The 27,079-nt window shown below is 33.6% G+C and overlaps 1 protein-coding gene and 1 long non-coding RNA gene across 3 annotated transcripts in view; one reads left to right on the forward strand and one right to left on the reverse strand.

Annotated features, from left to right (window-relative positions):
* ATF7IP (activating transcription factor 7 interacting protein) overlaps positions 1–24,222 on the reverse strand; it is a 117,039-nt gene extending 92,817 nt beyond the window's left edge. For both annotated transcript variants that reach the window (XM_029954955.1, XM_029954954.1), the window contains exon 1: positions 24,071–24,222. The gene's annotated coding sequence lies outside the window, so the exon portion shown is untranslated. The remainder of the gene's footprint in view (positions 1–24,070) is intronic.
* A 51-nt stretch (positions 24,223–24,273) lies between these two features.
* LOC115305650 overlaps positions 24,274–27,079 on the forward strand; it is a 42,089-nt gene continuing 39,283 nt past the window's right edge. Inside the window, exon 1 of the long non-coding RNA XR_003914914.1 lies at positions 24,274–24,547. This is a non-coding gene — a long non-coding RNA (uncharacterized LOC115305650). The remainder of the gene's footprint in view (positions 24,548–27,079) is intronic.

Below are 27,079 nucleotides of genomic sequence, written 5' to 3' on the forward strand. Positions count from 1 at the left end.
CATTTCTCTGTATGTACCAGCTGGTGTCACTACAACTGAAAACACAGTAACAGGACTATAATGAAAAGAGGTCTAAAACTGATTTCTATGTAATATGAACATATTGTATGCATGAGTAATGTTCATATATAAAGCCTGTTAGTTCATTTCAATACAAACCTGAGTAAATTATAAAAAGTGAAAATCATTTTTTGAAAGACCAAATCCAAATATGGTATTCTAAATCTCCTGAGAAATTTACATTAAACAATCTACTACCCCTGGCATGATTAAAATTAAAACCAAACATAAAAACTTTCCAAAGATGAGAGATAGACATAAGGCCTGAGGGGTCAGGGGTGGGAGGTGGGGGTGGTCACAAAAAAAGGACCTGAATCTCTTACCTGTGGGTGGCTTGATATTGTGTAAAGGGCTTCCTCTTCTGTAAACCACTGCTACTTAGTTCATTTGTATAAACATTAAAAGCTAATGCAGACTTCTAGAACAGCCTTCTTGAGCCTAAATTCCTTGCTTGGTTCATATTCATTAAAAAAAAAACCCGGCATACAGTAGATTGGCTACATATTAAAATTCCTTTCAAACAGTGGTTCACATCTGGTGTGTAGTTTGTGCAGCAAACATCCCATTAACCACAAAAGCCAAAAAACGTCAGACAGTATGCCAATGAAGCTCACAGAACATACAAAGTACATCTTCCAAAGGACTGTTGCAAGTGAAGATGCCTAGAATCAGAATTCTTTTGTACTGCTTTCTATTCTGCCAACTATTAGGACTGCAGCAACTGTGTGCAGTTAAGTACCTCCCACATATTATCCAATAGTATCAATAGGCATAAAGCTATAAAAGCAGAACTATAAGCTTTAAAGGCTTATAGCTTCTCATTATTCCACATATTGTCAGTTGTGGAGGTCTCAGTACTCTTTTACTAAAGCATCAACTCTGTTCTTTCAGTCCAAAAGGCTGAATTCTTATACATTCCAAACAGAAAATCCATGACACATATTATTTGCTGCCCTAGTACAGCCAGACTGCAGTTACAGCTAGCTGGCACCAGTAAGAACAATTTACATAAAGCAGTCCTCATTTCATGACCAAACTAAAGAATACTGCTGAGTAAACCCTCCCCCATTCGTTCCCCAACAAGCACTGACTGGTTCTAGAATGTATCTAGTTATGTATTTATCAATATGATTCAAATCCAGGTAATAAGTGAAAATCAACTTATAATTCTTATGTAACTGAAATTCTACCTCCACTGTGTGAAAAATATTTCTAACATCCAGAGATATTCAAAAGCTTTAGTTTTTTTGTGGCATAGATCAATATGATTACATAAATCCAAGAGTTGTTATTTTTAACAAACATTAAAAATACACAAATTATAATTCACATTGTCTAAAAGCTGTCCTCATTATACTCCACAGCCACCTTCCAAATTTTGTTAACAAATCGTTTAAACAGTAAATGATCATTAAATAGATTTGCTCTTAGAACCACACTGCTTTCCATTTCATCAAAAAATAAGACTTAATGCATCTTCAAGTACCACTATTGTGATGGTTGATTCAACATATTTACCACTAGTTAATATTACTGAAGTTTTTTATAAACTCAGGCATGTTAAATGACAAATATCTATACAAGAACATATTTTGTGAGTGGCACATTCTTGTTTAACATAAATCATTCTTGTGCTGTTTTTAATGGCCAGATCTGACAGAGCAAGAGTTGAGTCATTGTCAGTGAAGTCTTTTGTTTATATTTTTTTCAGTATTACTTTTATGACCAGTAATGAATAATTCTATATCTTCACTTATATCTTTCCACTTATTTTAGTGGGTATAAATATATAATATTTCATTTTCAGTAAGCCTGAAAACTAGTGTACATCTAAAATGATAATAAAATAAAAAGAAGTACTTACTATGCTAACTAGGGGTTATCCAAAATATGTTCCTTTTTTTTATAGTTTATTTTCAAATTGGTTTCCATATAACACCCAGTGCTTCTCCCCACAAGTGCCCCCCACCATGACCATCACCCCCTTTCCTTCCTCCCCCTCCCCCTTCAGCCCATGGTTTTCAGTATTCAATAGTCTTTCATGATTTGTGTCCCTCACTCTCCCCAGCTCTCTTTCCCCCTTCCTCTCCCCATGGTCCTCTGTTAGGTTTCTCCTGTAAGACCTATGAGTGCAAACATATGGTATCTATCCTTCTCTGCCTGACTTATTTCACTTAGCATGCATGCCACTCTCGAGGTCCTGATTTTTTTAATCTAATTTTCATCTTTTTTAAAACACTGTTCTTAAACTATCCTTATTATACAACAAAGACAATAGGGCTCTAAATTTAGGGAAAGATGAAGTTATAATACATCACAGGACTTAGTAGACTTCTAATCCTAAATACCTAGGTTTTCTCTGATAAGCAGTAACAGATTTTCTCAAATATTCTCTTTTCAGAATCTGTACTCCACTAGCAGCAGGAGGAGAAACAGGGACAAATATATACACTATGGTATGACTTCACATAGTATACACTGTTTAAGGAACATTTGGCTACTGATCATAAAATCTCAGAATTGGAAACCATCCAAGTGTTGTATTTCTTCCGGTTTTAATTTTGTTCTATGTGTCACCCTTCCCTCTTCCTACTTTATGCATCCAATTCCTTGAATAAAAGTACTTGAAAATCAAAGATCCTAAAATCATTTAGTCCAGCATAAGATATAATGTGAGTAAAGACTAGTTTTCTTAAAGCTGAATAAGTTAAACAATCACCTGACAGTGAATTATTTAACCATAAGAAGTTAAATTCTCTATAACCTGCTTACTGAAGAACCAATAGTTAATTATTCTAGCTCAGTGCTTTGCAAATTAATAATGATAAATTACCAATGTTTTATTTCCAATCCATCAAAGATCAATACTTTTATAAATACAATGAAAATTAATTACTTGAAAAGTGAAATAAAGAGAAGGTATATAAAATATATGCTTCAATTATTTTTATTATTTGACCCAATTGACATAACATTACTTTATCAGATTGATATACAAATGTCTAGACACTTATAATTTCAGTTCTAATCTCATGGAAGACCAGAGAAAATGATAACTAATCTGAACTGACCTTGAACTGGCTCACAGAGTACATTTTGGTAGTGTTCACCTAGCTACTCACTACTTATTCTATCCTACTCCCAGGATTCTCAATCCCTTGGTATTTTAACCTTTTTACATTTAGTGTCTATCTTCCCATTTCCCCTGCCCCAGTGTAAACTCCTGAGGCCATGGATCTTGTATGCCAGACAGTAAAACAGTGCCCAGCAAATAACAAGTACATAATAAATACTTATTAAATTTGTTGAATCAACTGCTGAATTCACAATCCATTTTTGTTTTCACTCTACCATGCTTCCTCAGCACAATTAAGAATACTTACTGTGTCCTCTTTGAGCTCTTTAAAGTCCTCAGAGATTTAACCACCTTGCTTTCTGGCATTTTTATTGTAAATCAGCCAGACCCCTAACAACCCCTTACCCTAAAGATCATTTTCTACAGTATCCAAGTAGCCAAGATTTCTCCCCAATTCCATAATGATTGGGAAAAAAAAAAAAAAAAAAGTGCCAGAGGGCACCTTGTAAGGAAAAAGTAATTGATATTTACTAGTAACTTAATTTGTATCCCACACTGCACTAAGTGCTTTACATATACTATGTTCATTTAAATCCCAATATCAACTCTGCACAATAGAGACTTTATTCCCATTTTAAAGATAAGAAGTCTAAAGTCTGAAAATAAGCAACTAGCTTCATCCCCTAAAACATAATGCATAAGACGTATTGAGCACTTATGAAAGGCATTATATATACATTTTTCATATAAACTTCTAGTCAGTGAAAGAAAATGAGTTCACTTTCACTCTGATTCCAAAGTCTGTGCTCTTTCCTGACTCCTTATCTAATACAAATCCAACCACCTCTCTCATTTCATGGTTGCAGAATGGTATTAAGAGCTTAAATAATTTATCCAAACTATACAATTAGTTAATGACAGTACCAGACAAAAATAATCATTTCCTGACTTCCATACTAATAGCTACACCTATGCATATCATGATACTTCTTGGTCAGCAAATGAAAGTAACAGGTCACGTGACTTTCCTGAGTAGTAGCACCTGGTTTACTACAAGGAGGGTAGAAGTCCTCAGGCAGATTCAGAAGCAACTCCTCCGACAGGTGTTAGAAACTCCCTCTTTTCATTAAACTCAAAGGATTCACTGAGTCAATAACACCGGTTTCATCATTTCCATATTCACACATTAAAGACTAAGAACAGACTATTACAAATTACTAATAGAGAACTCTGTGTAAGTTCTAACCTAAGGAATTAAAAAACAAAAACCCTGATTTGAACAAACTTTAAACTTTCTCCCAAATCACTATCTCTTTTGGGAGTGTAAAGAGTTAAGAAAGCAGGAGCGGTAAACGTGTCCTGTGCAAGTTACATGCTTTTGTAATTTTCACTAAGTTTTCTCTCTACTTTAAAGCCATTTTCCAAAAAAGAGTAACATTTCCCGGGAGTTAGCAATGTCATGGTATTATATGAATGTTAAGAAGTTGGCTTTCACTCTGGAAAATGTGAAATTCAAATTCACATCACATCATAATTATAAACGACCATGTTTTTTGGATCATTAATGTAGTCTCAAAATGGTTGAGACAGTGAATGTTATATAAACAGAAGCAAACTTTTAACAAAAATAAGTCTACACGGCCCTAAAATTAGTCTAGTGCTGTTAAGAAAACTTTCTACTAGCAACTTTCTCATTTTAAGTGCTAAGACTTCTCAACTCAACGACTTAGACAAAATCTTTTATAAAATGTATTTCATTTACCTGATCAGTAAACTATATCTTGAATATATTTTAACTTTTTCTTTTTTAATATCATTAAAAACATCAAAACGATAAACAGTGATGTATTTAACACTGTGTTAACAGTTAAAGAAAAGAGAACCTATTATCATATTAAAAGGCCGCAAGGTACTCCTGTTTCTAATTAGTAATTCTTTAATCTCTTCACTTTCATTCTAATGTCACTTTTTGCTAATGTCACTGGATCTCTTCAATTGGCACCACAGCACTCTAATACAGAAACCAGGACAAGGCTGAAGATTAGCAAACGTGCCATACCTTCTAAAGAGTAAATTGTTTTTATACATGTGGTCTCTCCTACCAAGTAATGTAGGCTAAATTTTACTTATGTTTACTTTCTTCTACATTAGAACTTATATATTAATAAGACTATTATAATAATCTGTCAAATAAGTAGGATAGGGATTTAAAAGTTTACAGAAGGTAATATAATTTGTGAATAGGACCAAATGTGAACTATATAGTCTATCTGAAGCGACAGTAGCTACTCCACTGTAGATTATTTTTTTGAAGCAGAAATACATTGTCAGCACTGCCCAATTTTCAGAGATAAGACATCCAGATTTTTATGTAAAGTCTGACAGCTCTAACGACTGGACAAGTAGGGCAGCAGCTCAAAGAATAAAGTCTATCAGCTGCCAATTTGTGGCTACTGAAAGAAAACTATACTGCTAAGATCCTCATGTGTACTGAAACACAGAAAACACTAGGCCCTGAATTCAAGTCATCTCTTAAGAAAATTATTTTCTCAGGGTATATTTGGATTCAGCCAGACTATAATTGAAACAACTCTCCCACTTACTCCCCTAATTCTGTAATGCCAACATTCTACTTTGGGTTTACTTAATAAACACATCTGCCACTACTCACATACAGCAAAAGATGGTTAATTTACATAACAGAATAGGACCAGTAGTATAAACATGAATACAACTTATTACCAAGTAGATGTGGATGTACTAAGCTTCTTGCTTCTGAGCCTGAGTTATATGAGAAAGTTCCCATACTGTTTAAACATGCTCCATTCCTTGACCTAATCACATTTAATAAAGAACAAAACATCTGAGAAGCAAATAACGTGGAAAGCACTCAAATATTACTGAAAATTACCATGCCAAAACTTGTCAAGTATTTGATGGTACTCTTCAGAAACATTATATAAACTGACTCTTAGCCTATCCTTGCCAAATAGATGGGGATTTTCCCCCCATTTTATAGATAAGGAAACAGAAAATGGAATGAGTTGACCAATAGAAGAAAAAAAGCAGTAAAAACAAATCAAATTTAGGTTTGAACTCTTAGTCAATGTTCTTTCCACTACCTCAACATTTTCCTTAAAGGCTTATACTAATGAAATGGCTTAGGAAAAAAAGATAAACAAATAGGGAGCCAAGAAGTTACAAAATAAAAACATAAAACCTTAATTATCCAGCTCCCAGATTTATCATGCCTTCAACTATTCATCTAATAGCTAACCTGGAATTCAGCATAGACAATTTGAAAACTGTCACCAATCCCAAAAGTAATAATAATCCCAGTGAGATCTAATTTATGCTTATAGTTGCAAAAATGCAACATGGCAGTGAAAGAATTAGCAACAATATCCCAAGTAACCACAGTGCTGGTGTTTCCCCATGTACAACAGTCAATGGAGTCATCTTGTGGAGGGTAGAGGCAAACTGTACACTCCACAACAGAAGGCAAAAAGAGCGGATCATTGAAACTTCCCCAAGGTCCCACTCTGAAGATCAACATCAGAATAAACAAGAACAAACTGAGTAACTGGCTTGCACTCAAATATGAAATATTTGATATATAGTGAGCTGTTCATTCTATGAGAGGAATGAAAATAATGATGATTAAGGGCATCACACATTCACTCCCTGTGTCATTCTCTCTAGGGCAAAATCTTACTGAAAGGCATGATAGATAAAATCTCTCTCACACACTGAATTTGTTCCTCTCTTTTGGGGGCAAGCTCATATGATTAGATTTATATAAAGTAATGTTCCCATTATAAGAATCTGGTATATCACATAAAAGAGTCCTAATAACCTCACAAAGTAACAAGTTAATGAAAGTGAAAAACATGCTAAAGCTGTTGATGAAACTGAACTAGTGATCCCAAATATATTTTAAGCCACTGAATAAATGAGCAATGATTAAGTTAGGAAAAGCAATTATTTTGTTTAAAGAAAAAAAAGCTAGTAGAAAAAGTATAAACACAATTTTATGACAAGTTAGCAATTTCAAACTGTTAAACTGTGTAAATATAGATCTTATACTCTACCTTCATGAAATTTTAAAAAAACAACATACAAAATACATGTTCTACTATACTGAATTCTATAGTCCCTTGGCACCTGGAGTTCTACAAATAAGCAACCTAGATCCTAACACTAATATAAGATTATAATTGTCACATATCATCTGGTTTCAAACTTTGTTTTCATAATTGTTCTCATTTTATTAAATAAACTTATAACAAATAAATGCTATAAATTTAAATTATAAAATAAATACAAAACAGTTAAATACTGTATATATCTCTTTTAAATACAGTGGTCTTTCATAAGAATTTAATGTGCAAAATGTTGCTGTTTTTGAAAAGTTGCTGTATCTAGAAAGTTCAAAACTTACTGTTCTATGTCATATTAGTCAGGGATATATTCATAATACTCTAGACAAAATTAGAGTAACGTACTACACCATCTATAAAAAAATTTTAAAGGGTACCACAATTTAAACGTTAGAACTTAAAGTGTAACAGTTCTGCTCTCTGAAATATATGAATAAGAATTTCATTCTCCTAACTCTGGATCTCTATGAACTTACCATATCTCAATAAACGTTTTTACTTCTGAAGATTGTTAAGAAAGCTTTTTGAAAATTGTGAAATTAAATTTACAAAATCACTGAATTATATTATTTTTAACTATACTGCAGGTTTAAACTAAGGCTAATGTGGACATCAACAATTAATATCAATTAACTAAAACAACTGAGTACTTCTTTCATCTTTGATGTATTAGAACACATTAGTTAGAAAGGAAAGGGGTATCCAGAGCTAGAGAGGAACTTGTTTCTAAACTCAAAATCTGAATCTGAATGATAATTGAAGCAAAAAGAAAAATTAGGATAAAAAGTTAACACCATTAAAAATATGAAAGGATTAAATGGCCCAGAGGAGCCAGCATAATGAGAAAAAATTGGAACCCAGTGTACAAAAAAAGTCTAACAGTGCTAAAAAATTTTTCTTTCTGTAACTATGACATATATTCAGAGAATTAACATTCTTCCCAGAAAGCTACCAAACAATAGCTCCAACATAAGCGTGCACACGCACGCGCGTGCACAGACACACACACTCAGAGAAAAATCTCACTCTTCATGTAAAGCAGGCTTATTTATGGCTTCTTTCCAAAAAAAATCTATTCAGAGAATATATTGTTCTTAATTTTTACCAAAAAAAATCAAGCAAGCTAAAATATCTAACAAAAAAAGAATATGAGGTTAATTAGGGCCAGAAAAGCACTACTGTGGTGATCAAATGTTCTGGCAATGACAGAACATAAGATGGTGAAAAATTACAGGAATTTAACCTTTGACCTCACCATCCTATGTACTGTTTCCATAAAAGAGGCTTAAAGCAAACATTTCAACTTCTTAGCAAGCTCCAACTTCATCTTGCTATATAAACTCAGTAAAATTCAAATATTTTTTCATTAAAATATTCAAAGATAAAGAGCAATTGGTTCTTACCTCTGGTCCTGATGCATGTGCCAAGTCTCCTCACTGGCATAGTTGCTGCCTAAGCAGCTACAAAGACTAGGTCAGCAGCCATTTTGAGACAGCTGCACTGTCTCAGTTGCACTAAAGTGTAATTAAGATGGCTGCAATGTGCACTCAAGAACTCACACAGTGAAAACTCAGCTATGTATCAAAGAAAGCCCCTCCTACTTTGTCAGCCTGCAGGAAACTGAACACAGACAACAGCTAATGCATATACTGCAACAAACAATGCAGCTGCTTAGGACACAGAAAACAGAGAAGGCAGCAAGCCAGTTTTGTAACACAATGCCTGCGAATCCATCCCGACTTGCAATACAGACTTTGGGCACATCCAGATCCCAGACAGCTGAAAGTCCATGCCATATATTAGCAGTTACAGAGATAGAGCCAAATCACACAGCAAACATCAGGGAATTCGTTTGAAAGAAAGCCTCCATTTCAGTCCAGAAAAAAAAAGTCTGCTCAAGGCCTCTTTTTTTTTTTGTCTTTTATATACTTTTATCATGAAGAGCCCCAATTTTTCTCATTTCTGGAAAATTAAGTTGTTTAAATCCTGATAGTCAATTTCCACTTACAGAAGGCTAATTATTCTTTTTCCCCACAGAATCTATGCACTTAAAGTACTCAAATCTAGCAGAGTGGTTAAAGCTTGCAGTCAAATTTCTGAATCCTGACAATAATTTTAAGTAATTGCTGAGAAGAGACTAGAGTCATTAGAACTATGATGACAACAAAGCTCATTTTGAGTAATCTGCCATAAAGATAAAAACAGTTTCTTCTCTTTTGTAGTCCAGATGGCCGGCCACAAAGACATTTCCAGGTGAGTGTTTGGTCCCAAGGAAAATTAAATTTCATGCTCTGCCACAGACCTCCCAACATTTTAATATGAGTGAAAAACAAATAAAAACAATGTAGACACCCTTGGGGAAAGAAAACAAAATAGGGAGAACAAAGGGTAAAATTCAATTTAAAAGTGGATATATTAAGACAAATTTGAGCAAGATCCCAACAAATCTGTCTTGGCAGTAATCTACCCATCAAGAGAAGTGAAGGACAAGAACAGAGAAAGAACTTGTGTGCTTGATAGATAGCTCACATCATCTAGGAAATCTACCTTTTCCTTCTCTTTTCCTTGGTTTACCTTCCTAAAATCTAGCTGCCCTGAGTGATCTTGTGTCTATCCACCACTAGATGTAGGTATTTACTAAAATTCATTAAGGGCACAGGGAAGAAGTAGGAAGAGAGTCAAAAGGAGACTGGCCCCATAAGTTGATGATTGTTCAAGCTGAGTGATGAGCACATGGAGTTGATTGTTTCATTTTATTTCTGTATATATTTAAAATTTCCCATAACAAAAGTTTAAAAATGAAACCAAACTATACAGCTTTTTAAAAGATGTTTACTTATTCTCCATGAGGCAAATTGAATAATTTATGTGTAAAAACTGCTTCAAATTGTGGGGGAAAAGTTACATTTAACTAAGCCACATTAATTCTTTAAAAAAAATAAATAAATAAAATAACATTCTCTGAGGATGGCTCAAATCTAGTCATTAAAATCAAGAGGTTGGTAAACTGAAAGATTTAAACAGGATAGACATTACTGTGGTACTGACAATGTGACTAAAGTTAATGTCAAAACAAATAGCCAAAACTTTTAATGCTGCTGAGTGAGCAACTTTGGATATTCAGGAAGCTGATTCTTTTGGAAGTCTGTTCTACATAAATTTTAATTATGTAACATACCTTCAAATGTACCCAGTCCCATCACCCCCTCCTCAAGCCTTCCCTATCTTGCCAAATACTTTCCCAATGTAAATCCTGACTACTTTTTTCTCAGTCTAAGCTTTTTGGAGGAAGCTAAATTGCTGGCTATTACTATTGGCTATAAGAACTTCTTTTCACCCAGTTTAGATTTCAAAATAGAAAACATATAATCTACATTCCGTCATTGTATCAATCCTCCTCCAGCTACTATAATCATTTAACTACCAATTTACTACGATTTTCTTTATTACCACAAGGCACATAAAAAAATATATACAGATTATCTACTTCACCTGCAAGACATTAGAAGACAAAGAGTAGGGAGATGCATTAACATGGATCAAGTCTTCAGATAAGTTTTACATGCATTATTTAAATTAATTCTCACACTAACCCTATAAGGTTATATGTTACTTCCAATTCATGAGTGAAAAAAACAGGCTCAAAGATTAAGTAATTTCACAAGAATGCTAAAGCTGAAATACGTCCTAGACTATACCCAGTCTGAGTCCATAGAACTTCCCACATTGGCTCTGTTTCTACACATGAAAATGGTTTAGAAAAGGAAAATACTTAGGCTGCTATTCAGATAATCTGTGCCACTGCCCAAATGTTTCACTCTATTCTAAAGAAACTATCCTAGTTCACCCAGTAAATCCTACCCATGATTCAACCTAAATTATCTCATCAGTAACAATCTTTTTCTTACTCTCTTTTCTCCTTACTATACCCATCCCCCAAGCCAGCTGTAATTTCTCTCTCAAGATCTTTTGTGCATACCATCATTATATTTACCACATTTCATTGCTTATATCTTTATATGTGAGTTCCTAAAGGACAGAAATGACATCTCCATCTATTAAATCTTACACATCTTAATTCGTTTTCCATTCACTTCCACAGTGTGAAACAGAGTATTTATTCAATGGATGATGAGCTGAAATTAATTCCCAGTGTTTTCATTTCTACCACAAAAGTCTTGGAAAATTCTGTATCTTTAAAACCTTCATTTTCAGGAGCTCAACTCTTACCTTCTAGGAAAAAGAAGTCAACTTACTTATGAGTCAACTAAGTTTTTAGACTTGTCCTAAAAAACCTCATGCTTTAAAACTCAATATAGAAAAAATATCTTTTGTAGAACACTGTCCAGTTTTTAGAGTGTTTCTATAAGATAAACTAGGTGAACATTTCCATGATTACTCGTTTTATCTCTTTCTAAATAAAACCTAGCACTTTTCACATAATTTTTTCATTTCAGTCATAACAATGATCATGTAAAATAAGAGTACCATAATTTCAAATTTTTAGGAGCAGAGAATATAACCATTTGCTACAGGCTGCCAAAGCAACAATGAGAACTAGAAGAGGATAATTGTAATCAACCACTATATCTTTTTATATAACATATGCCATACTATTAAAAAATTTTGCATATGCAAAGTATTGAAGATCCCACAGAACCTAAATAACACATTTCATTGTATTAAGTAGAAAGTAAATACACTTTTATTTAATATAATTTAGTAATCTTATATTATTACCAACCTTATACATGCTAAAAGAGAAAACAAACATGAGAATGGTATCAAGACAATGAAATGAAAACACCATAATTTCCCTCCCTCAGAGCCCACTAAAACTACAATAAAGCTATGTTTTGAAAGCATAAATCCTCAGGAACAATGAGAAAAGTAAAAAAGAAAATAGCTAAAAAGATTTGGGGAGATGAAAATAAGCAGAACCACTGGTAACTAACTTAGCAGTTCCCAAAACATCCTATCACAGGAATCAATTTAAGTTACATGGCAGCAACTTCAAAAGACAGCAACTAAAAGAACTATGCCAACTGGGGTGAAGGGACCAAATAGTAAGATGGTATCACAAAAAAGGAGAATACTAGTGAAAGCTCTTTACAAACCAATAATTTGATATCCGTACAACATTCCACTAAATACCTACTCTCCCCAATCCTAGCAAAACTATGAAGACAACATCCACAGTTAGAAATGAGAGTAGCATACCAAAAACAGAGGAACTGAATGCTGGCTGCAGAGACCCCTAGTCCTCTTCCCTCCATTAATCTTCCAGAATGCTGGCAATCAGACCCTTATTCTCAACATATGAAAATGGAAAAGGAGGATATCTAAAAAGCACAAAGCACAAGGCCTTAACGACTTGGGAGCTCTCAAAAAACAGCCCACCCTGAAAAGCATAAAGAGAAGTTTAAAAGCTGACAAATTTAGATATTCTAATCAACGTCTTAATTTTCCACAACATATAATACAATTAGGCAAGAAAAAAAAAAAGACAACCGAGAAAATTCTAACATGGAAGACAGAGACCAAAAACAAACCAAAAAACAAACCAAAACAAAAAACTTACAAAGACTATGCAAGAAAAAAACTTCAAAAAAATTAATATCCACAGCTAAGAAAAGGTGTTGCAATCATGTATCAATCATAGAATACTAGGGGGCTCCTGGCTGGATCAGTGCATAGAGCATGAGACTCTTGATCTTGGGATTGTGAGTTCAAGATCCATGTTGGGCACAGAGTTTACTAAAAAAAAAAAAAAAAAAAAAAAAAAAAAAACTTATAGGCAAATACCAAAAAATAGAAATTAAGAACATAACAAAAATAAAAAAATAAGAAAGCTCAATAGAAGAACTGGGAGACAAAGTTGAAGAAATCTAGCTAAACAAAAAGACAAAGTTGTAAATAGGAGGGGGAAAAAAATTAAGAAAAGTAGAGTACCCCTCCAAACATTCACATGGGCATGACAGAAAAGATGAAAGCTATCACCAATGAAATTACTTTATTAAAAAAATTCCAAGACTGAAAAACAAGAGTTGCCAAACTGAAAGGGCCTGACAAATTTCAGTAAACAATGATAAACATATCCACATCAAAGAATTACAGTAAAATTTCAAAACACTGAAGACTAATAATAGATTCTATAAGCTGTCAATGAGGGGAAAATCACAAATAAGAATGGCTTCAGATTTCTCAGCAGGAACAAAAACAAAACAATGGAATAGTGCATTTAAAATTCTGAAGAAAAATATTTTCCAACCTAGGTTTCTATACCTAGCCAAACTATCAATCAAGTTTCTAAATATATAGTGATAATTTCCAGATATATACGGTTTCACAAAATATACTTCCCATTTACTTTTTCTCAAAGAGCTACTAGGGAATACAGTCTCCTTCCCCTAATGATAAACCAATAAAAAGGACACATGGAAAACAAGGGTGGTACACAGACAATGGGTAAAGAAAATACATACACCATAAATAAAATTCTAATAGCAGCAGTGTACCATATGTAGAGAGCAACTAGCTGAACTGTAGTGATGAGACTCAAGGAAAAAAAGTCAAGATCTTTGCTGCCACTGTCCCCCAAGGAAAGAAGTTTGTCTTTTAAATATACATCAAAAAATCATTAGTAAAGGACTGTACCAAATCATCTGAACTATTACTGTTATGTAGAAGAGAGTCCTGCATACAGGCCTCATGGTATAAAGTTGACCTTACCTCCATGAATCTGTCATCACTATATCAAGGGAATGCATCAGAATTTCTAGGATTCTGTTGGTCCAGTGCAGACAACTTTGTGTTAAGTAGATTATTTAACCCTAGATCAGTGAAACAAGAATTATCTACAAGTAAATGAACTGACTTAACTGTGGTTTGTATTTTATTTTCAATGGTTACAAATGGAAAATACTTTCTTCTTAATCTATCTTTAACCTTCAATTTAAAATATATTTTGTATAAGTAATAAATAATATATATCTTGATCTAATATCTTCAGATTTCGAGGGGAAAAATATGCTGTGAAAGATCTTAACATTGGTTATAATTAATAAGCCACTGAACAATTAAAGAGTAATTCTATAGAAAAATACTGAATATATTATTGGCTTTATCTAAACTGAAACTCTGCTTTTTTATAAACCCATTTACAAAATCCCAATAAGAATGTTTTCCTTCCTAGCAGAATAAAATTGGATAAGTCAAATTGGTAACCATGACTATAAGAGAAATGTAACATTTAAAAAAGAGGTAGCTTATAATTAGGTATGATAAGGAACAAAGACTGCACCTCAAATGTAGAAATAACTGCACCAAAAATGCAAAAATGATGCCTATTAAGTCCTCCCAGAAACTCAATTTAGTATATCTTCTATAATTTGTGGATTCTCAAGTTTAATGAGAATAAAGAATATCATTTCCTGACAAACAAGAATACTGACGAATGTATAAATCTCAAAAACATAATACCCTACAGTTTTAAGTCCTACAGGTGAAAACTCACTGAGATAAATTAGATAGCTCTTGGTTCCTGATCTTGTAATCAAGCAGATAAGTTATTACCCTTTACAGAGCATCTAGAATGGAAGCTAACTCTTAAACCTCACATCAAATATATGTGGTTCTGTTAACCAGACAATAGGGAATTCTTTAAATATTTATCAGCTCTTCTTTAGACCTGGGTAAATAAAATATAACATTAAAATAAAATAATCAGAAGACCATTAAACAAACTTATGTGGTCAAATTTGTTTGTTAAGGGGCAGGAACTTGGCCACAGAAATGGTTCCGGAAGAAAATGGACACTTTGTCTTGCTTCAATTTTGAGTGAGCATATCCAACAAATTCCACACCTGCTGGGTTATTAAAGGGAGAGGGTGCACTTTCTACCCTTAATTTTTTTTTAAAGATGGCATATGTGAATCTAGTCCCCAAAATAAATGATTTCATCCCTAATTTTGGCAGTGATGATTGTCTGAAAAAATTTGACCAACTGTGAAGATAAAAAATTAATATGAGAAAATGACTATAAACAGTAAATTTAGTAATCTCGCAAGCCTTTTATTCTTTAACTTTTAAAATAAAACAATTCTAAAGGTAGACTCTTTCACAAACCTTTACAAATAAATGACTTCTTCAAAGTTCTGGGGTTTTTTTGTTTTTGTCCTTTGTTTTTGAGAGAGAGAGAACGCAAGTAGGGGAGGGGCAGAGAGAGAGAATCCCACGGAGTATCTGCACTGTCAGCATGGAGCATGGCATGGGGAGAACTCACAGACTGTGAGATCATGACCTGAGCTAAAATCAAGAGCTGGATGCTTAACTGACTGAGCCACCTGAGTGTCCTGCAGATAAACTTCTTTAAATGCTTATTTTTCCCTACTAGTGAATGCTATTATAAATCTACTTTTTTATATTACTTTTTAAATGCATTTAAATTCTAGCTCCAATAATCAAGATTACTGCCATTTTCTATGAATCTCCTGCATTGAAGGGCTCCCTATAGCTGCATCTAGTTGCCTTTTAAATATTCATGCCTAACTAATTAATCAGATTGATTGAAGACAGAGAAGAAAAATGTGCCAGGAAAAATTACTAAGTATTTTTTATATCTAATCTCATTTAACCCTCACAACCACCTACGACATAGGTGGTACCACCATTTTATAGTAAGTACTAGTGTTGGGAGATTCTAAATTCCCAGATGCCAGTACAAAATTATTGCTCTCTCCATCATGTTACTGATTTTAGGAAAATCCTTTACTTTTTGTTTCTTCACTTATTTGCTATCTTCCAACTTTTATATCATTTAAGTTTGATGGAAAAGGAAAGAATTACATAAACTTAAATCACAAAATAATTATTTAATTCCATCTTTTTATCAAACCCTTAATTACATAATGTCCTTCAGAGTTATATCTTAGAAACTTCTTATTAATAGGTAAGCAATGATGTTTCCTTGTTTTCTTCTATTTCTTAATGAATGAGATGAAAACTTTTTTTTCTAAAAGTTGTCTCAGTTTATAATTTTTCATATGCAAAATGCCTGTCCAAACTTCTGTCCATTTATCTAGTTTGTGCTTAAGTAAACTACATACTCAATTATTTAAAAAAAAAATAAAGTCTAAGATCTGTGGATAATAGTGTGTTTTTAAAAGAAAAAGGCACTAGTATATCTTACTTCCCTTTTTGGCACTTCACCTAAAGCAAAAGGAATTCTTGTCTTTCAAAAAGCAAATATCTATTGAATGTTAAGGAAGACAATGTGGAAAGCAATCTATACTTTTAATAGTGGTTTTATCATTCCTAATTATAAGGGGTTTTTCTTTAATATGTGACATTTGTCAAAAACATCAGTAAGATATAATTCCTGACTGCAGGAAGCTTATGAGGTACTATGCAACTAAAAACAAGTAAGTGGAAATAAACAAGCAGTTCAAACAATTGCCATTCATGATTGTCATTACCTACAGTCCTTCATCTTCCAAAATAAGCAACTGGCAAGGTTAAAAAAATATTACACTAAGATTTTAAAATTAAATTAAATTCCATTTCTTATAAAGCTAATTATGATTTAATACATTCGCAAAGACAAGCATTAAGTGAAACAATTCCACCAAATAAGGTATGGACCTACAACCTCAGGCACAAAACATGAACACAAAGCTCTCAAAATTCCACTTCAGGGGCACCTGGGTGGCTCAGTCGGTTAAGCCTCTGACTTCAGCTCAGGTCAGCTCTCACGTTCGTGGGTTCGAGCCCCGCGTCAGGCTCTGTGCTGACAGCTAGCTCAGAGCCTGGAGTCTGCTTCCGGTCCTGTGTCTCCTTCTCTCTCTGACCCTCCCCCTCTCATGCTCTGTCTATGTATCAAAAATAAATAAAACATTAAAAAAAATTCCACTTCAAAAGAAGATATAGAGTTATAACTAACTCTTAAGACAGAAAAACAGTTTTTAATATCAAATTATGAATTACTTTGAGAGACCACTTCTCCAGCTTCTTTTTGTAGCAGAAGGGCTATTTGTTCTATAACACCCATTTCTCTCATTTTATAAAATTCCTTAATTTTAGCTGAGCACATGGTTGTCCAGCTAGATACATTTCCTAGCCTTCCTACCCCAGCTAAGTATGTTCCAATGACTAAATCCTCACCCATAAACCATGAGTCAAAGTGAAACATGCCACTTCCAGTTCATGTTCTCAAAAGAATGAGGTATATACTCCCATTGTCCTTTCTCCCTTGCTCTTGGTTGGTGAAACTGTGCAGTAGTCATGTTCAACCTGGAAACCATACGTTAAGTCAACGCCACCTAAAAACTCTAAACAGTCTTCTTTGTTAGAGGAGAAAAATAAACATTTATCCTCCTTAAACCATTATAATAGTCTCAAAGAGCAGATTATCCTTTACTGTAATCCAATAACTCCTGACACCACCTAAAAAGAAATTTTTAAAAATTTCAAAGATAGTCTCTTTTCTCTTACATATTTTTCACCACTTCTTCCATTTAAAAACATTTACTCTAATAAGGATAACAAGTCAGAAACATGCCTCAACTCCAAAGAATATGAGAATATGCTGAAGCAGTCATGTCATTGATTCTTTCACCACTCTTTTCCTCCTGGTTCTCAAAATGGTAGATTCTATTCTCACCTTCTAGGTTTACCTTCCTACCAACTAGAAGGCATTATCTTTGAATTACTGACTCAAGGAGAAATCTTTTAATAGCTATGTCAGTTCTGAGAATCAGAGTCAAATTTCTCATTAGAATGTAAAAGTGCCATAGAGTGTTGGAACATAATTTCCAGGTACCCTCCAAGATAATAATTCCCCCAAAGTAGTAGGTACAAACAACAAATAAAGTGAAAAAGAATTATACAGTAAGACATTATGACATTACTATCTCACATCAATCAAAGGGGCCTTCTCTCCCAAATTAAAGGGTTAATTATGGCTAGTTATTCATATTTATTAAATACAAAATAACACAAAATATTTTTATAATATTCTGAGCAAGGAAAAACCGCAGATATGAATGAAAGAATATTTCCCATGGTCAAGTTAATAGGTCATCTTCATTTCCCAGACTTTTATGTTTATGTAGATCCAATTATAAAGTCTCACAGGAAAGTACTATCAACTGTACCCTAAGACCTATCACATTGTTTGGAAAGTGGCCAACCAGATGCCAGAGTCATTCTCCTAAAGACTCAAAAAATGCAAATGATCAAAATTAAAAACTGATGACATTCACATTGTACAAATAAGCACTAGTGCCCTGGTCTTCTCATTTTGCAGGCATTTAAAAAATGAAACTGCTGCCCAGCACTCATATTCTCTTTCGCCAATACAAAATGGGTTTCCAACATGTAACTTGAAGTATATATAAACAAAGCTTAATTTTTTGGAAATGACTTTTATGTTTTAAACAAACTGAAATGAAAGGAAAAACCAATGATTTACTCTGTAGATTTCAGGAAAATCTGAGAAAGAACATTGCAAAATCATTTTTAAAATCTTGAATTATGTAAAGAACATAACAAGGTCAAATGGGTAAGAATTTCTAAAGAGAAACTCCACTAATGGATACATAATTTCTAGACACTCTGGGGAACTTACAGGGACTATGGCTTCCCAGAGCTACTTAATGACTTTTTGTATTCTACCATTTAAATTCTGTTAAAACACCGCAAAATTTTTATCTACAATATGCCTCACATGTGACTTCTTTGAAAAAGTAGATATAACCACGTATGAGTTTTCCATATACCTCAAAACTTAAAAATTATAAGAAGCTTTTCTAAACTAAATCATACACGTCTTTGCCTTCTTGAGCAAGTTAAAAACTAAATATTCTGATTCAGAATCATTTAAGATCACCAATTACCATAATGAACAAGATATAAATAGGGATTCAGCTCTAAGAACACTAATTTTCAAATTAAATAACCTCAGAACTAAGTCTTTAAATTCTTGCTTCTAACACTTGAAAGTGCTAGATGCTAGCCATTACTCCTTCCTCCTGTCCGTATACATTTCTCTAGTAGCCATTTCTCCTTTCCCTAATTTGCTATTTCTTGCCTGTGCTCGCTTCAGCAGCACATATGCTATTTCTTGCCTATCATCGTCTGAAAAACCAAGTATCATAATTTGTCAGAACCAGAAAAAGTTTTCAAGTAAGAGCAAAAGTCACATGAAAAAAGTAAAATATACAAATTTCTGTAAGCCGTTTTGCTTGAAAAAGACCCAAAGATGAGAAGTTCTCATTTAAAAAGTTTAATAAAAGCCAGTATCTACACATGATTTCTACCTACTTCCCAGATTTATTTTCATGAAGCCAATTAGCACAAATTATAGATTTAACTGACACTGAATTTATACCAATAATGAGAGAAGCATCCCTATTAGAGAATAATTTACTGTTACCGTGAGACTAAAAATAAAAAAATTTAACTTTATTACAGCATTAGGCACCATCCTGGCCAGAAAAATGAATTACATAACTTTTCAACATTCCTCCATTAAAAAAAATCTAGGTTAATGAAAAATTTTGGTTTCAAATATTGAAGAATACTTTAACTCGACAACCTATTTTCCCACTTCTAACTTCATACTTGGACTATTTTCATATCACCATGCCCTAAAGGCAGATTAAAAACAGAAATGTAGACCTATATCCTCTAACGTATCCCTATTAACATCATATCAGCATTAGGAAACAAGTAAAATAATACCTTAATGAAAAATATCACAAATTTTCCAATGTTCCTTTAAAAAAGTACAGTTTGTAAAATCTGCAGGAAATATATCCCATTTATGAGGGGGGGAAAACAGTATAAAAATGTAAACTCACCCTAATTTAAGTTTAATGCAATTCTAAATGAAACTTCAAATGATTGGCTTTTTAAAAATTTAACCAAATGTATCTAAAGTTCATCTGCAAAAACAGAGAAGACTATCTTAAAAAAAAACTGTGAAAAGAAATTACAGGCATTGCCCCTCCACATATTTATACAGTCTACAGCATTACAACAAATAAAACAATGCAGTACTGCTATATGGATATAGGCCCAGACAGAGTGGTTGTTAATCTGCTTTTAGATTTTAAATTACATATTCTTGTGAAAAGCTGATGAAAACGATAACTCTTTCCCCAGAAAAATGCACATATGCATAATCACATGATGTGGTATATACATCATGGAATCTATCAAAGGATCCACCAAGGAATCCTCTTAAATCCCATCTATAGAAACTTTTGAGGCAAATGGACAAACTTAAATATCCCCAGTAAATGAAGCAGAACTATAGCTGAAACCTGGTAAGTTAAGATCAAAATTAGCAACACAAAACAGTAAGAAAATGAGAGATTACACACCTAAGAATCTAAGAAAACTAACTGGAAACTAATAAACTCCATACAGATTAAAACACTTACTATTTCTTTAATCACTAAAATACGTAGAAAAAATAAACAAATAAATGAACATTTGAGTCAATCTCACAACAGGTTAGTATTTTCTGAGCAAAGAAGTCCTGGAAGAAATCACAAATGAGAAAAAACTGTGCATTAGACTACCAAAAAAATGTAAAACTTCTACATATATAAAACAATAAACAATTTTAAAAGTAATAAATTAAAAATAAAAAACCTACCAAAAGTATGAAAAGCAAAAGGCTTATATCCATAAATAGCTGTCACCAACAGAAAAAACATTAACATCCACCTTAGAAAAACACATTTAAAAAACTCAAATAGCTAGTTCACAAAAAATGAGAAAATTGCATACATAAACATCAAAAAATACAACTTGACCAGATATCTATATCTATATATCTATGGTACTATTTTTCAGCCACCAAACTGATGGTAGTATGGGAAATGCTTTTCAAAAAAACTAAGTTTTTATTCATTTTGTAAATTACTTTAAAAGCCTTTTGAAGCAATAATTTCAAAGAAATATTAGAGATGTAGTTCCTAACTCACGTATAAGGATGTTCACTGTAGCATTATTTACAACAGAGAAATGGGTAACAAACAAATGGTCAATAAAAGAAATGCTTAGTAAGTCACAGTACATTCTTATTATACATAACAATATTATGTAGTCACTTAAAAACATCTGAAGAATATTTCATAATTTGGGGTATTGTCACAATACAATATTATGTAACCATTAAAAATATTTTTAAAAGAATGCTATATGTTGAAATAACATTAAGTATTTTAAAGAATAATGAAATGAGATAACTATTTACAACATAATACAAAGTTAAAAGAACAGGAATAAAATTAAGGTCCAAATGAAAAACTGATCAATATTTATTGAACAATCAATATTTATTGACAAATTGATAAACCATGGAAAAATAACAAAAATCACCAGAACACTTAGACTGCTTATTTCTAAATGTTGCGAATTTTCAACACTTTCCAAATGTGCTATAATGAATAAATAAAAAAGTATTTAAATATATGTATCAAATATTCAAATCATAATTTAAAGAAAAAAGACAATTTTAATGGTTAATTACTTAATCATCAAGCCTTTTTCTCTAAACTAAATTTTGTGATGTTTAAAATCTACAAAACTAAAAATGACCCAAGTAACTTGGTATTCATTAGCCTTAATATATGCTGCATATATGTCAAAACTTTGTGACAACGTAACTAAAATTTCTAAACCAAACTAAAATTTCAAAACATGCTTGTTATTCAAAGAACAAACAAAATAATAGACATTTAGACAATTCACTGGTCTTAGTTTTAAGTTTATGGAAGTATACTTCCCTTTCTAACAAGTAGCAAAACTGTCCTACCAATAACTATTTACATTGTACACTATGTTCCTCAGTGTTTTCAAGTACCTCTTACAATCCTCAGCATTAACCTAAGAGGCAATCATTTGTATACTGAAATGAAAACATAAGCTTTAATACACAAACCAAAATACTTCACTTTTCTGGAAGTGCAATGTGTACCATTGCCCCCAAATCAAAATTCTTTTCTTAACCTAATACACATACACACAGATATAGAAAATACAAGATATTTTCAACTCTAAACACCTGAAATTATGTCCTAGGGAGTGGAGGAGGGGTATGCTGGGTAATCACCCCAGAAGTATAAAAAGGCAGGATATTACACAACTGCCCTCTAAATATATTTCTGTGTAGAAGAGTCCAGAGGGCCAGGAATTAATTATATGAACGGCTAGTTTTCTGTTGAGAAAAGAGAGTTACTTTCCTATCACTTCATTCTATCTTATACGTGACGTCATTTTTCAAAAATCCACCAACCAAAACTATTCCTTTCGATTATATCTACTTAATGCTAACGGTGTTTGCTCTGGGCAATAAAACCATCCCTAACCAACCATTATAAAGCAATAGCCACTTCTTCATTTGACAGATGACTGATTTAAACTTAGTGTTATACAACCAACCAAGAAACCAATTATTGTACACACAAACCACAGGTGAAATCTATGAAAACCAGTTACAAATTTTTAGTCTAGTAAGAAATAATTTGCACAATGGTAGCACTGTATCAGATTGTATAACACTTCTCCCAGGGGTGTTATATAAGATTTAAATATAGTCACACAACCATTGTAAACTAAAATAACCAGTAGCACACTTATAACTAGCTTCTTTAAGAAACGAAAATTAGGAACACACAATTTTAAGAAATCAAACACAACTGTATCTCATACTCATATATAGGGCAGTTGCTTCTAATTTTTTTTCAGTGATGGTTGACTTTATTTCCTCATAAAGGCCTCAGTTTAGTGAGTTCTTTGCAGAATTCTTTATAAGAAAAATTTACAAAGCAAGTTCTTTTTCACATATCATAACAAACCAAAGGCTAAACAAATGACCTAATTTTAAAAGTCAGAGTAACAAAACTGAACAAGCTGAAGCAGTAATGGACAAATGATCAGAGACATTAAAAATCTAAAACACAAATGCAAGTATGGTCAGAAGCACACAAACTGTTAAAATTAAAACTTCATGAACTTAGAATCAAATATTTTTAAAAAACAAATATTTTTTTAAAGATTGAGATTTCTTTTTAAAAAAATATTATATAGAGTCTTCCAATGCCACTTCCCCCTCATATCTCCAAAACTCAAATTGTTTCTCTTTGGTACACATTCCCTCTTAACAGTACTGGCAAAAATAGGGTTAAAATGGATTTGCAAATATGCAGTTCAATGAAATGTACTGCCCCTGAGACCACCACTAGGTGCTGATCTATATCTTCCTAAATATAAACTTGAACCCAGCAATATCCTAAAAGTGATATTATAATCGAGAACCACAAATGACAATCATTTTTACAGAAAATTAAGTTCACAGCTTCTCAGAAAATCGGAGAACTATAAAAGACTTTGAGGGTCGGTATAAGAATGCAACACATGAGAAACGTTTTCCTTGAAAAATGTGGCAGTTTGAAGATAAGAAAACGAAACTCCTCAAGAATGAGGAAAATTAAATCTAGAACCCAAATGGCGTCCAACAAGAACATTAGCTCTTGAAAATGAATATTGCGCTTGCGCAGCCACCGCCCCGCCAGCTGCACAACTGCAGCAGAGCCCGACCCCGCAAGATCACGTGCTCCCATGCAGCGCCCGCCCGCAGATCGGCAACCGCGCAGGCGCACACACAAGTCCCGCAGCCGCCATAATGCGGTCTTAACTCTTAATAAATACAATAGTAATTTAAGAAAATGTGGTTATAACAGCCCCTAAGAGTCACATATACCTTTCGGGGCGGGAGATGAGGGAGGGGGAACCAAGTTCCTTCCTACAGAGCCGTTCCGCGCAGCCGTCCCCAACGCGGCCGCTTCAGTATCGCGCGCTTCAGTCCCCGCGCCGCCGCTGCCGCCGCCGCCACCTCCGCAGATTCAAAAACAAACCCGCTTCTGCCTTGCACGCGTCGGGGCCGTTATGCAAATTAACGTGGGCGGGGCAATGTGGTCGTAATATTGGCCACGCCCACGGTGCTAACAGCCAGTAGGCTCACGGATCAGCCTTTCCCCATGCAAATCTCCTGGTTTTTTATTTGAATGAGGAAAATTGGCCACGCCTCCTGCCTTGGAAAGGAGAAGGAAGTCTGAGGTGGTGGCGCTGCGCCTTTTAGTTGCAGTCTGAAGTGTGTTTTGAGTGGAGCTTCGCTCTACCAGTGAGTAGCACTTTGTGAGCGCCCTCTATGAGTCTCAGGAAAGAAGGAAGGAAATAGGTGAGAGTTAAAGAACTGAGAAAAATAATTTTTAAAAAGGCTTAACTGTGTTTCTTCATCATTTATATTAAAAATTCACAAAGTATACTTTAAACTGTAAGTAATGAAAGAATGGCGAAAACACGTCGTTTCTTTCAGTTTTGTGCCAGAGCAAGCACTTGCAATCGTATCCTTGCACCAGAAATTGTGTCCCTTTTATTCAGTTTTACATTGGGAGCCAGTTTTTAATGAAGGCTGTGCGATGTAGTGGAGAAGGTGCAGCTCTGTTCTTTGGGAGATCTGGGCTCACGTCCAAGTACTCCTGCCTTCTTGCCTGTTTCTTCAAACACGTGTGTTCACACGGTTTTCTCATCTCTGAAATGGTGACAGTGCCTGTAATCAGTCGATTAAGAGAGCTTAGTAAAAGGATAAATCAATGTAAAGGTGTTTTGCAAAGCAAGAAGAGCCTCACAGATCATAAGGTTTTATGATCTTGTTTTGAATGTAATTTTTCGCTTAAATTACCCTACTCATTTAATTTTTATTTAGCAATCACTGTGGTCTAGAACTATATTAGGTTCCTGTCCTCAAGAAATCTATACTAGAGGAAACAAAAGTAAACAGGAAATTTTTGTGAGTAATAAGAAATTAATGGAGGGTGGTTAATACTTATTTATATAATGTGGGTCTTTCAGCTCAGTTGAAATACTCAGTGGCTTTTAGGAGAATCGCTTAATCCAGACTTGGAGAATCAGTAATGCCTTCATAGAAATTCTAACACGAGAACTGATTTACTACAATTTTTGCCTTAAAGCTGATTTTTATTATAAAGTAATGAGGGATCACTTAAAAGGTTCTAAGTCAGGAAATAACACAGATTTATGTTGCTTTATTGCTAATCTTTGTAAAGTACTTAACAGAGCATAGTACATGATTGTTCAAAAAATTACAAATATAATTTATTTAGTACATAGATGCTCAGTTATAAAATACTCAACTAATTATAAATATTAACATAGATATTAAAACTTTCACTCTATAATAAGAAAAACAGGATTGGAATGATAAAGCCCATCAGATTTCTCTTTGTATGTTTTCTATAAACAAAAAAGAATCAGGTTTATAATAATTCACTCTAAATTATCTAGAATAATGGCAAAGGGAAAGATAATTCACCATTGACTCACTAATTGATCAATTTTCATAGATATGCTCATATTCTAGTCTTGCCTCCCTAAGGCTCCAACTAGACAGTTTTATTGTATATGAATTTCCCCAAATATACTCAACCGCACATTATATAGTCTCTTCAGCCATCCTACCTGCTGGCTGATCTAACCAATCATTGTTTCATTCAACAAATACAGTATTAATTATGTACTCACACACTATTCTAGGCACTAAAGATGCCCAGCAGAAATGACACTGCCTCTAATGGAGAGAGAAACGTATATACAGATAAACAGATATATACAGATAGACATTATGAAATCGTAACTATCATGAAAGTATATGCTAAACATAAAAGAAATACAGAACAAGAGGACCTAAATCTTTCTCATAAAATATAGAAAAATTTCTTGCCTGTTTCTTGTAAAAAGTGTTACCTGACTAATAATGAAGAGCTTAAAGTGGCTGTCAGAATAATACGAAAGAAAAAGAATTCAAGTTAGGTAAAACAGAAATGGAAAATATTTCTCATTCCCTCTGGCAGTAGGCACTGGCCTGGTTGAAGCAGACATGAAGACCTTCTACTTTGTCAGATGTTAATCCTTTAGTTGTCAGATGTGGAGAGGTCCAGGGCTTCTTTAGCTGGGGATTGAGACAGACTGGATGGTAGGAAGAGTATTCAGAGGTGGGACAGCCACTTACCAATCAGTACTGAAGGATTTTTATATTTTATCAACCATTTGACCTCATTTATACAAACAGACTGAATATTCTTCTAGAAAAAAATGTGGAGTGAGAGAAAATCAGAACATCTCTGTGAAACAAAAAATGTAAAATAACTAACATAAATAAATGAATTTCAGTTGTAGCGATTGAGCAGCAATTGAACAAACAAAATAGAACTTTTGAAAATCAGAATAAACTTGAAAAAGGGAAACTGAAGTTTCTAAGTATATAAAATGAGAGGGCCTAATGTAATGATTACAAAAATGGGCTTTGAAAGCTTACTATCTGAATTGGAATCTTGTCTCTACTTTTTTATTCTTTTAATGTTTATTTATTTATTTTGAGAGAGAGAGAGACAGAGAAGGAACCGTGGAGGAAGAGAAGGAGAGACAGAGACAGAGAATCCCAAGCAGGCTCCACACTGTCAGCATGGAGCCCAAACTGGGCTGAAGACAGAGATTCTTTTTGCTGACTTGGTGAAGTAAGAAGCTATGTTGAAGAGGTCAACATGGAAAGTTACTAAATTGGTCTATAGAAAGTTGGGTCCCCTGAGGGTGGGCTTCAGCCAACAGGCAGGTAAAAGCCAGGACCCTCAATCTTGTAGCCATAAGGAAATAAATTCTATAAATAAACCAAATGAGCTTGGAAGCTGATTCT

The sequence above is a fragment of the Suricata suricatta genome, chromosome 10 (assembly GCF_006229205.1).
Source record: "Suricata suricatta isolate VVHF042 chromosome 10, meerkat_22Aug2017_6uvM2_HiC, whole genome shotgun sequence".
Taxonomy (NCBI): domain Eukaryota; kingdom Metazoa; phylum Chordata; class Mammalia; order Carnivora; family Herpestidae; genus Suricata; species Suricata suricatta.